Here is a 14320-nt window from a genome sequence, read left to right as displayed (position 1 = left end):
TCTGAAGTAATTTCATAAAAGAGGAATGCGTTTATGTATTCGTCATGAGAATACATGCAACTGATGCATATATTTTTTTATTTTGATAACATAATATTAAGCACATATTAGATATCAGAAATCGTGAATATCCAACAACAACGTATTACACGGTATTTTGTGAGCGTTCAATGTTTGCGTGTATAGTATTGCGTGTATATTATTGCGTGTATCGTATCAGCAAATAAACGATAATTTAGTTAGCAGGGTTGTGAATAAACAAATTAAAACCCATCGTGAAAAATGAGATTTGTACAAACTTTGAGTCTGTGCGTCCGAAAGATACACCAACCTGCGCTAGTGCCGTTTAAAACCGTTTGACTCATGAGTCGAGCAACCAAAGAAGCTGAATTCAAACAAATGACTTCTCAACTCTATAATAAACAATAGTTACGGTTTTACTGGCGACGTAGCTATCATTTCCTCCTCGCATTAAGACAGCGGAAATGGTGAACGTATATAATCAGCATTAGAATTTATTTCTGGTAGTAGATACTTCTGATTGAAAAATGTTATTATTATGGGCAGGGCACAGTATAATAAATGCATTGAATCTAATCATTACGAATACACTGAAATAAATGCATAGTATACGCCCCTTTTTAGTAAGTAGAACACTATGTATACATTCTTTATATACACAACATATATATATATATATATATATATATATATATATAGAGAGAGAGAGAGAGAGAGAAGGAGAGAGAGGGTGCTGCAGCAAAATCTGACACTTGTCAAACAGTTAACATAACGTGAGTAGGAGCGTGGCAAAAAAAAAACACTATTCCTGCACACAAAGCGAATCCCACGCAGGCGTACTCGCTCAACACTGTCTCTCAGCATTTGTTGCTGGATATTTTGGCGTTTTCCCCACCCGTCTACAGATAAAAAGAGATTATTATTTCTCTCTCTCTCTCTCTCTCTCTCTCTCTCTATATATATATATATATATATATATATATATATATATACAAATTTATATATATACAAATTTATATATATACAAATTTATATAGATGGATAGATAGATGGATAGATAGATAGATAGAGAAATAGATAACAATCACTTTTTATCTGCAGTCGGGCAGGGAAAAGGCCGATATATATATATATATATATATATATATATATGCATGTAAAAAATTCACTATAAACTGCGTAAATTAACAATCATAACAATTTATTATTTGACAAAGAATACAAAATTATAAAAATGTTCCGTATTCTATGTAGTTTCAAAAAAATCTTTCTTAGCCAAAGAGGAAAGTTGTTAGCAAAATGATAATCATAGGTTATAAATTTTGCTCCTTACACATAAATTAAAAATTATGAATTATGCACGAAATCATATTCGTATGAAAGTTAATAAAAATGTAAAAAATAATTTGTCTAAAAGAATATTCCAAATGAAGTCTATGATCGACGTAGGAAAATGTGGTACACCCCCCCAGTAGAATTAATGATAATCCAAGTGATTTAGCAGTAAATACGAATAAATTAAAAAAATTTTGATAGAATATTTTTCCACTAAGTGAAGAAACTGTTTTTCATCTCCTGACGAGAAATAAAATCTCTGCATACTTTTATTGGACATCAAAATAAAATGAAATTAAAAATGCTATATGTTAAGAGAAGGCAATTAAATAACGATAGGTAAGACTTTCTATTTAAAAAAGGCTGTTCCAAATTAGTTGTTAAGCTTAAAAAGGCTCCGTAACATGAACCCCGGTAGGTAAAAATAGGAGAAGAAAATTTAATTATCTACATTGATAGATAAAAGAATGTGGGCGGAAACAGTTAATATGTCATATGTCGCAAACATTTCTATTCACGAAGTCATCGTATATATATATATATATATATATATATATATATATATATATATATATATATATATATGTAGTAGAAATGGTAATTAATAAAAACTGAAGAAAGTGCTCAATACTGTTGTATAGCAAATATGCGTTTTAATTTTTATTACCGTATCTTTCTGTTTAGTTACATTATTGTTTCAGCTACCCGGCCGTTTTTTTTTTGCCATCTGTAGTTTCCTCAGACTTTTACAGAAAAACCTTTTTTCTGTAAAAGTCTGAGGAAGCTACAGACGGCCCAAAAAAACGGCCGGGTAGCTGAAACAATAATGTAACTTAACAGAAAGATACTGTAATATAAAATAAAACGTATATATATATATATATATATATATTATTTAAATATTAATTAGTAATTACTAATTACAATAAAATAAAATAAGATAAAATTAAAAAAATGTAAATACGTCCTAAAAATGTGGGCGAAGAAAAATGTAAAAAAAGGACAAATAACTCCTTTCTTATAATATAAACGTTCAGGGAGCGAAGTAATAAGAAAGAAATTATTCGCTAATAAAAAATAAATAAAAATTCAACAATCTCTCTATATATATTATCTATTTATATATATAATTATATATATATAGGCACATATCGGTATATGCACACATAAATAACCATAAAAACACACAAACTAATATGCACTCATCAATACATATATATATGCACGTACACACACATATATGTATATATACATATATATATATATATATATATATATATATATATATATATATATAAGCGAGATAAGAAACTGATAGAATTCAGATGAGAATTCTGATAGATATTACTTGAAGTAATATTTTCAAGGTGATCCTAGCCAAAAAGGAAAAGCTTAATATTTAAGAATAGAGCAATATATAATTTTGGTGGCTAAATTTTAAATTCTGAACAAACAACATATAGACACATATATTCGAATTTAGAATTCATTGTCTGACAAATGTAATATATAGAAGGGGTTGTATTAATTTCCTTAATCCATGGATTCCTTAATCCATGGATGAAATGCGGTTAGCAAAATGTTTAACTGTGAATGGACGCTTATTTTGCTTTTCAGCACAATTATTGAAAATAGTTTTTTGAATGATTGTGGATAATTATATGGAAACAAGTATACGAAAAGAAACGTTGATACAACCTGGGCAGTCCATTATCGGAAGGATAACATGTCTTTAGGGGTTATAAATCCAGGTGGGCAGAAAATAGGTCCAGGGGAGAAGGTAATACTCCCATATAGCGAAAGCGTATTGCTCCTTATTGATTTTTCGAAAGGTATACGGGGCAGCCGTATTTGTTGGTACGTTGAGTGTGTGTTTGTTGATGTAGTCCAAAAGCTTTCTCGGTGTTTACAAACTGTATCCGATGTTTGGTGGATATACCATTCCATTGTAATTATCCCCGTGAGTAACAGAATTTGAGTATTGAGTTATGTATGCAATGAACCTCGAAATCAATAGTATGGGTAGCAAATTAGCAAAATAATCCGGGAGATGATATTCAGAACGGTGCGTTGGGCAATTGGCTTCTGGTGTGAGTCCCGGTAGAAAGATAGTTCGCTTTCTTTTTAATAGTGGGTGAAGGAACCCTTTTAGATGAAGGAAAGAGGAGAGTGGGGTGAAGTAGAGAGGGTAAAGAGAGAGGGGGAGGGTTAAAATCGGACGAGAACACAGGTGCTTAATGAAATTTTTTCGGGGGGGGGAGGCGGAGGGTTTGTATTTTAGTATTCTTTAAAAGGGTTGACCTCTTGATTTTAAGTTCAAATGGGAAATGGATATTCTTGTGATTTTCAATGGGAGTGTGTGTGATATGGGTTGGGTGTGCTGTTTTTGCCGTGTGGATGCGTGAGTGGGTGCGGTGGAGATAGAGACGAGTCATGGTCTGAAATTTTTGAATGCTTGGAGCGTTACTTATTTAAGTTAGTTTAAGGTTGGGTTCTTTTAATTTTGAGTGTATATTTAAAGGTAACTGGATTAACTGAACTACAGTTAGTTCATTACGCTTGTTGTCGTAGTGTAATCTGGTTTAATTAAGTTTATTTAAACTTTATTTAAAATGTATATATTTCTGCATGGAGGCGATCTATGGATGAGTTTGTTTTACTGTTCGTTGGGTTGGAATAGATGTGTGAGTGAGTGCTTTTTCTACTGTGGTTAATTAGCTATTTTTATAATAGGGAGATTTGATTTAAATACGGGGCTGGGTGTGGGGTTGCCCAAACGTGGTTGAATTTAACTATTTATATAATAATTACTTGTATATCCATCTGTCAAACCTAAACATAAGTGCAGATTTAAGCATATATGTACCCACAGACACACATAAACACGCACATATACATATATATATACATATACATAGTATAACCATACGCACAAACACTGATCTATACCATGCATACATAAATACAGACGTATATACACACGTATCTTTATGCTAATGCACATGTGCACTAAATTACATATATACACATCAACACATACACGCAAGCACACATATTAGAAAAGGGAACTACTTATACAGGAGCAATACACTTTTGCTATATGGGAATATTACCTTCTCCCATAGACCTATTTTCTGCCCACCTAGATTTATAATCCCGACGGACATAGTACTCTTTCCGATAATGGACTGCCCAGGTTGTATCAACTTCTCTTTTCGTATAATTTTTTTCATATAACTATCCACAACCACTTAAAAAACTAGTTTCAATAATTGTGCTGAAAAGCAAAATAAGCGTCCATTCATAGCTGAACATTTTGCTAACCGCATTTCATTTCCTCATTTCATTATTGAATATCCATGGATTAAGGAAATTAACAAAACCCCTTCTATATATTCCTTTTGTCAAACAATAAATTCTAAATTCGAATATATGTGTCTATATGTTGTTTGTTCAGAATTTAAAATTTAACCACCAAAATTATACACACACACACACACACACACACACACGCACACACACACACACACACACACACACACATATATATATATATATATATATATATATATATATATATATATATATGAATAAATAGGCGAAGACGTTGGCGTATTTAAAATTTCTCCTATCCTTCAATTGAAAATGAGTTTACTTTCGGAGTTTATAATACCATTACTTATATTTGTGGAGGAAAAAATATTAAAGCTGCTTTGGAGATGCACAGTTGACAAGACTCTAAGCTTGAAGCATCAGAAATAGTTTTTTTTTGTAATCGTTCAAATTAAGAATAAAGGTATCAGATTTAAGGTTCCTAACCAAAATAGTAAGGAATGTACGGTTATTATTGTTATTAGTATTTTAAAAATAATATATATGAGATGAGATGCGTTTGCTTTATAGAAAAAGCCGATGCTACTATGTTTGTGTCAGTTTTCAGATGAGTAATAGAGTACTTCTGGGTTAGGAATAGATAAAAATCTATTTAAAAGATTTAATCTAGGGAGGTAGATTGAGGTATTATGTTTACAGTTAAGGTGTCATTATTAAGTAATCTAGGGAGAAGTATCTTTTACAGTAAATTCTGATGGATAATAATTTATTGTAACGTTAGATGCACTTAATCAGTACAAGTTTTATTTAATGATGGAGGGTGATATGAAATACTACTTATATTACTACTATTAAGATTAGTGTTGGGTAATTTTTTAACAGTGCATGAATAGATAATGTTACTGTGCATACAATAGTTATCAAGGGATCAATTAGAAGGAAGCAGGCAGTTGTAACTTGAGGAATGTCCTTTTCGGCCTGATTAATTTCATATTGTTAGATCTTATTATGCTTGTGCTAAACCTGGCATGGTAGAAAAAGCAACTGTATTTAGTATGGAATCGTCTTTATGGGGATATCGAAAATAAATTTCTAAAATCTTAATCCTTTCAGAGTGTCTATTTTTATATTATTATAAGATGGTTGAGGAATAAGTTATATATCCTCTAGGTTTTCTAGATTTGTTTGCATTTTTATTATTTCTTAATTTAGGTAGATGTTTTAATTGTGTATTGTTTTATCAATTGTGTCGATGGCTCAGCTTTTTGATATCATTTTATTAATAATCATGTCCTGGTTTACAATGCCCATACGGTATTTAGGGTTATAAAAGTAATTATCACAATATCACATTATCACAAGATGAAGATTCCTTGGGAGTATCATGTGTGAAAATATCATTCTTATAAAAATATGAGTTTAGTTCGAAATATCCTTGTTAGCTAAGATTTTAAGAATCCTATTTGATACAGAAGGGGTAATTGATTTAATGATAGATTTGGGTCATTGGAGATTTTTATGAACATAAAATAGGCATAAATTTGGTTTATGATAGATAATAAAAAGGACAGAATTAGCGTTAAGTGTAGCATCACGAAAATTGGAATTTTTTCTCCATTGTTAAAAATCATAGTTAGAATTGTTAGAAGCAATTTCCGATGTCGTTTATATTTCATTGCTCTAGTGATGAAAAGTTCATCCTATTTATATTAGCAAATTTTCCAGTCTCCCCTTGAATTTAATTGTATTTTTGTTGCAATTTTTAATTTAATTTAATTTGAATTTATAATTATTTTTTTAATTTAAATTTCCTATGAATTTTTCATTTACCTATTCGTTTTTTTTAATAATCTTGTACCTTATAGCTTGATTTTTATATTTAGATGCACTTTCGATTTGATTACAGGTTTTCCCTTTTATAATTTTTCTTAATTCGTGATCTGCTATTATACAGAATACTCTCAGTTCTGGTGTCCCTTCTGAGACCTCTAATACTATGTTTCTTATACTCAATTTTCCTATTTATCAATACACTGTATCGTCTCTAACATTAACGCGACCTCGTTGACTTTTGGCACTACTTTATCGACTCTCATATTATAGAATCGTTAACTTATATACTTTTTGCCTGATATTTCAATTATATATGAGTTTGACAGGAGTGAAATCTAATAATTTCTGGAGTTCCACTGTCAATCTTCACATATGGGACTTCCTGCCAGCTTTATTTTCACATTAATTCACAGAATTTTACTAGTAATTTTACGGATCTTGCCAGGATACACAAGAATTTTCATGATTTTAAAATATGTACAAGGATTTCACGAATACTTTTTTCTTCACACATCTGTACTTAGTTACTTTGTTTCGAAAAAAATATATAACTCTTTGATAATTGTATTATATACGTATTATATAAAATAGTATTTGTATTATATAAAAAATAAAACTCTGTAATAATTTTATCTACTATGATCTATGATATAAAAGGAACGTTGTAAATGTGTGAGTTATTTCCCTATGGACTCTGAAACGGCTGAGCCAATTTTATGAAGTTTCACACAAATGTACTTTATATATCTGGCAGAGTCTGTAGATTGGTGTTGTATTTGAATGCATTCGATAAGTATCGCTAATCAATAATTCAAAATAAGTTGACAAAAAAAAGGAATAGGCGATTTTAACTAAAGTTAACACCTTATACAGCCTAACATCACAAGTGCATTTGGAAAGATTTATTACCACAGAAGCTGAAAATCCCGGCATATAAAATCAACAGTATATTCTTGGATATGACAGGGTTGCATTTGAAGCAAAATAATTTTCATCTTAAGCTTTAATTCAAGCCATTATAGATCAAATTTTTTTTTTTATATGGGCAGTAGGTTCTCTACATAGCAATGCAGACTGCAATGTATTGTGGACTAAGTCACTCGGTGGGTTCCGAACTAGGAAATCAATCGATTTTATTAAAAATTCACCGATTTTGATAATAAATATAAGGGAGTGTGAAAATGTTCGTTGATCATCATTCAATTCCGCGCAACATCGGGTTTTTCTTGATAATATATATATATATATATATATATATATATATATATATATATAGAGAGAGAGAGAGAGAGAGAGAGAGAGAGAGAGAAGGAGAGAAAGAAAAGTGATTGTTTTGCCATAAATGCCGCCGATAACTGTCGTCTCTTGGTAAGAAATGAATGCGCATCCTCAGGTTTTATACGGCAAATCTGAATAGTTTATCTGTGCTGCTCTGCCAACTGATGCACCAATTTTAGGTCATTGTTTTGAAACAAGATAATGCGAAGAATTTCCATATTATTTCAATTCTTAGTCTCAAACATATTTCGATCGATTCCTCAGCTCGCCAAGATATGAACACACTGAAAATCTTATTTTCTTTTTACTATTATTATTATTTTATTATTTTTCCTTTTATTTTCCCAAAGCGTATTTCTGTCTTATGCTAAATTGCTCCGAAAATATTCACGGAGGTGTATTATTTTTTCCTCCTGACCATTTTCCGCTAATGTCATTGTTTTGTCATCGTTTTCCTGCCTTAATCTGTATCAATAGAAACGCAAAAATATTTGTTACGCCATGTTTCATGCTGAGTTACCCCCCCCCCTTTATTTGGTAGCTCTGTAACCCCAGGTTTTTTTGACATACATACTCTCAGTAAGAATGATACGAGATATATCGATATTGAACTTAAAGGTAATAATATTAAAACTTATTGGATATCATCCGCCACTTTCTGATACCAAAAAATGTGAATTTATTAGTATGAATATATCTCTCTCTCTTTTTCTTTTTCTCTCTCCTTCTAAGTATATATATATATATATATATATATATATATATATATATATATATATATATATACTAATATTTAAGCAAACATTCTAAAATGCAACGGAGACACTTTGCTTCATGATTCTTTTTTTAATTTTTCGATTTTCAGTATAATCTTTTTTTTATATCAAAATCAAAAATATTAATAAAAGTTCCATAGATGTTACTGTCACGAGCTCTTTCGATTCGCGCACTGATTATCTTCAGGTGTTGAGGAAGTAAAAGATCGAAGGAGCGAAAATGGAAATTAAAAAATGAAAAGTAAAATATACATTAAACCACGTCAGGTGATGGTAAATTAAAATATATAAAGTTGATGAGAAGTCAATAAAAATATAGGTCGATTAAAAATTCGAGTATTAAAATCAACAAGTTCGTGGGAACTGTTGGCAAAGTCCACCCCTTACGCACTACGCAATATATGTTAACACATTGCTGCTTTTCTCGAAAGCAATATTATTTATAGTAGGGTGATGTATTCTAATATATGACGCTTCAAGAATTTTTAATTTTTAATATTTTCACGTTGTATAACTTTTGTGCTGTCTACGAGGATTTTTCTAAGATTAGAGGGGACAGTGGTGTCCTTTTATTAAATGTTGATATATAGTGCTAGTATTGTTTAAGTGCATGGTGATTCGCAGGGGCGACGTTGTCGTTGTATGCCCAATGTATTTATTATTCTTATATTTATTTTCGGAGTTACATTCTCCCAGAGAGCATTTGAATTTATAAACTACATTGGTTTGTTCCAACGTTTTTATAGCTTGTGATGAGTTGTTTTTAACCAAACTTCTTGTAGTAAAAAAATAAATTTAATTTTAGAGTTGCTGTCAGTAGGCATCAAATAGCTACGAACGATATTTTTAATTGCGTTTTCTCTGATTCTGAGATCAGATGTCATTAGAAGCTTTTACACATTTCATCAACAGGGACAACAATTGGTGGTGTTTCAGCAAGTCTCTCCAGATTTTCGATACTCTCTTCCACTTTTGACAGTTGCTTGCCATTGACTTCTCGCTAAAAAAAAAGTGGTTTTCATTGGAATAAGGTGACAATAAGAACAATAACTGTCCCCAATATCCCAGTCCCCTTCGCATTCATCCAGTGAAGGTCTGTTTAGTGCTTTATCTCGAGGATCATTTTTTTACATGGTAGTCACCACTCGGGGATAAAGGTTATTGCATGTACAGTAATCAATGGGATAATATCGTAGTAATTGTTAGTATTGGAGATTTAATAAAGTGTCTTACTTAAGGGGGTGGTTTACCAGAAATTTGTTTATGTTGGACTTGAAGACATCCAAGTTGTAGTCAAGTGGGAAACAGGTAAACGAAAGAGAATTCCACAGGCGAGCACTTCTAAGAAAGAAGCTTTGTTCATGGAATCTACGTTTTGATGTAGGCATAGATGGGGGAAATTATTGACAGTGGTTTCAGCTAGACGGGTGTTTTTCGTGAAAGATTTGCGAGGAAGGGCCAAAGATTGGAGCACAGACGAGCACTTGCCATGGAAATAACGATAAAACAAAGATAGGCTCGCAATGTATCTTCTGTGTGAGAGAGGTTGCAGGGAAGAGAAAAGGGCATCCCCTACTAAGCCACGGAGTCTATTTTGTACTCTGTCAAGGCAGGATAGGCTGTTTTTAGCAGCTCCTATCTAGATGTGGCAGCAGTATTCCAACCTTGGGCGTACTTAGCTTTTATATAGATAGCGGAGTTACTATCTTTAAGAGTATATCTGAGAAGATTGACCACATCCTGTCTGCTCATCCTTCGGCTCTTTCTATCCTCTTCGACTCTTCCTTACTATTTCGCGTGGTGCTATTATTATTATTATTATTATTATTATTATTATTATTATTATTATTATTATTATTATTGTTGCTGTTGTTGTTGTGTTGTTATGGTAGTTATTTATAGACAATACTACGGCAATTTATAACGAGATATTGAATCCTTAAAATCGTTTAAATAAGGGTTTTTTACTTTTAAATATTAAACCCGAACAAAATGAATAAACCATCAATAACAGAACACCAAAAATGCGAGAAAACACTAATTAATACCTGAATAATGGATTTGGTTCAGCTACGATTCCGTCAAGTAATCAGGAAATATAATATCCGTCAAACAATTCAATTATTTTTTCTACAGCGAGCATAATAAAATATGAGTGATGAAGATTTTACAACGAATGAAAACATCGAATATCCATCGCGTCCGTCACAAATCCAAGGAAAAAGAACATATATTTTATTTTAGGAATAAATAAGCGACCAGAAGAACATCTATCAGTCAGAAATAAAGGAATACAAGATGAAAGTTACTAACAACGGAACAGGCTTCACACGCGAGCTATTGGTTTACAATTTATTAATTACCGTGAGAATTTTGAATTGGTTGACTTGCCGAGGGTAGGTCGGCGGGGAAGAAAGGAGTGCTGGTAGCTGTGACCAACACGGCCGGTTGTCCGTTAATCAAAGAACCTGAGTGCTTATTCCTTACAATTAAAATAGGAATTCCAGTCACGCGTGAATCTCGTTGATTGAGAGTTGGAGTAGATAAAAGGGGTGGCCGCTCTACTGTTGTTGTAGTAGTTGTTGCTGTGTTTTAGACAAATTACACTTCGACCATCGTTACCCATTTGTTACTTTTACAAGGAAAGACTGCTTGTAAGATTTCGTGGTTTAGTGGGGGATGCCCCTTTCTCTTCCCTGCAACCTCTCTCCCACAGAAGAGACGTTGCAAGCCTGTCTTTGTTTTATCGCTATTTTCATGGTAGGTGCTCGTCTGAGTTCCAATCCATCGTCCTCTCTCGCCAATCTTTCACGAGAAACACTCGTCTGGCTGAAACTACTGTCAATAATTTTCCCCACTCTTTATCTGTGCCTAAATTCAAACGTAGATTCCATGAGCAAAGCTTTCTTAGAACTGCACGCCAGTGGAACTCTCTGCCACTTGCTTGTTTCCCACTTGACTACAACTTGGACGTCTTCAAGTCCAACATAAACAAACTCCTGACAAACCGCCCGCTTAAGTAAGAAACCTCCAATACTAATGATTACTACAATGCTATCTCATTGATTACTGTACACGCAATAATCCTTATCCCTGAGTGGCCTTCGGGCCTTGATAAGTGGTGACCCCCATGTAAAAAAAAGCAGCGTCGACATTTCGTTACAAGACTTAAACCGTCTCCCCCCCTACTCGTCGTATGCTTATTCCGACATTAATTTAAATCATTGAAACGAAACTCTCTGTCCCATTTTACCCTCGTTCTGAGATAACAATTCATCCATTCATTTATTTAGCATATTCCTCTAGTTAGAATTTTTTTCTAGAATGACATATAGTGTTTACAGAAAAGCACCACGTCAAGGTTGCCAGCACACTAAGTGAAAGCATTTCTGTTATACGATCTGGATCTGATTCTGCTCAACAAGGTTGTCGAATTGTGCCGTTAACCTTTGACCCATCGACACACTCGTGTGTTAAATATAATGAGGAAAGAATAGTTTTGTGTACAAAATAAAAAATGAGAGAATTATTTTTGGTCTTTTTTTTCCATCAGACATTATTGAGATTAAATTGTCTCTTCTTAGCTCATGAATGTAAATGTACTTACCTGATTAGTTTTCCTTTTCTTTTTTTTTATCAGTTAATGGCAGAATAAAAGCGCTCATTCTTTTCTTATGAAAATAAATTTGCGTCTGTGATTATTAAAAGGAGCCGACCACACGTACATTATCTGTTCTTATATAGATGTAAGCAAATAAAAATAAAATAATAAAAGCAGAGAATCAACTATAAACAAAGTAGATATATAAATGTTTCGAAGAATTGTTTTGGAAAAAACAATAGTTAAGATTAATACAATATTGGACTTCGGAGTCTAATATATATATATATATATATATATATATATATATATATATATATATATATATATATATATATATATATATATATAACTACTTCATTTATTTACATAAATTTAATATATGGAAGTATAGATTTATGCGTAAACTTTAAGTATTTACTTCTATAGTGCTCAATACGTAGGTAGAGCTAGTTAGTTATTTATAAAATATATATGGCGATTAAGCTACACTGAATATTCTGCGTTTCATCCACTGTAGGATTCGTCAGGCTTACGAATCCTACAGTGGATGAAACGCAGAATATTCAGTGTAGCTTAATCGCCATATATATTTTATAAATAACTATATATATATATACATATATATATATATTATAAATAACTGTATATATATATACCAGGTTAAACGTATTGAAGAGTGATTATAAATGAATTCAACGCGGTTATTAAGAATGTTCAATAAAAGAGGATCAATACATATGTTTATTAATATAAACAGATTTACATAGTTTACAAATCTGGTTTAGTTTCCTTTGTGGAAAGCAACCATTTATTAAGTTGCCTGACGAGGACTTCTAGTTTTAACTTCTGGACTTCTGGTAGATATTTAATTATTATAGTAAAAAATTATATATATATATTTATATATATATATATGTGTGTGTGTGTGTGTGTGTGTGTGTGTGTGTGTGTTTGTTAATATGAAACATAATTATTTTATTATTTATACTCAGCATTCAAACTGGTAGACAGTTCTTTCGAAACTTGTAATAACGCTATAAATAACCGAAGAAGTCAAAATTATATCATGCTTTGCTTTAATGTCATTTTTTAAGCAAAGGGAGTTAACGAAGGTTTCTAAATTAATTCAAACCATACTCGAACAAGTTTAGGCAGTAAAAAAAAAGTCGCAGTTGAATTGTTCGTCATATGAAAGTGCACACTACTAACACAAATCTACTAAACGTCTACATAGATATCTATAAGAATCACCCACAAACAAATGGCTAAATGAAATTCACATTGTTCACAAATTATTCAAAATCACAGAAAAATCCATTTGTACATCGAAACTATTCACTTAATAAGCTTATAAATGTCAATCGATTATTTATTTAGGATAAATGAGAAGAAAAGGAGCTTACATTTAGTTTCCAACAATCAATATTTCTATTTAAAAATACTATTGAATAGAATAAAGTATGACGTTTCTGAATTTTTGAGATGAGGATTTGCTATTATTCATTGTACTACTGTTCTCATCTTGAGTGTGATTTTCACAACGTTTCGGTTGATATAACCACCGACTTTCTTCGGGTATATCTTGTCGAACTCGGGAATGTTCCTGTCGAACTCGGGGATTTGGACGGAATTTCGAGCGGAACCCTTTATTTACTTCACGGGGGTAGCGTGCTCTTGTTCTGTCAGCCAGGACTGGATAGAGGTCCCAAGTATATTTCGGTCGGCCACACTAAGCAGACCTAGTATAGAATGCAATACGATATGGAAACCAGTAATTACAAAAAAATAGATAATATATACACGTAATAAGTAAAAACATTAATATATACAAGTAATATGTATAAGAGATAGATATACATTAATATATAGTAATAATTAGTAATAAATGGTGATATTTACAACTAGAAATAAAATAGGTTTAAAGCTCCTAAAATTCGTACTAGAATTCTCCACAAGAACCCGTGGCGCAGTGGTTAGAGTACTGGGAAAAATGAATTGTGAAAATCATATTCTCTTGAAGGTTGAAAGTTCAATCTTCAGTGTGGACGATCGAAATATATATTTGAAAAAAAAAAAAAAAAAAACTCAAGATGAGATCAGTATTCCGATGAATAATAATACAGAATAAATAAAGTATTGC

Source organism: Euprymna scolopes, chromosome 3, assembly GCF_053919585.1.
Source record: "Euprymna scolopes isolate OS-2025 chromosome 3, ASM5391958v1, whole genome shotgun sequence".
NCBI lineage: Eukaryota > Metazoa > Mollusca > Cephalopoda > Sepiida > Sepiolidae > Euprymna > Euprymna scolopes.
The sequence above is the reverse complement of the archived record's forward strand: the minus strand, read 5'-3'. Positions refer to the sequence as shown.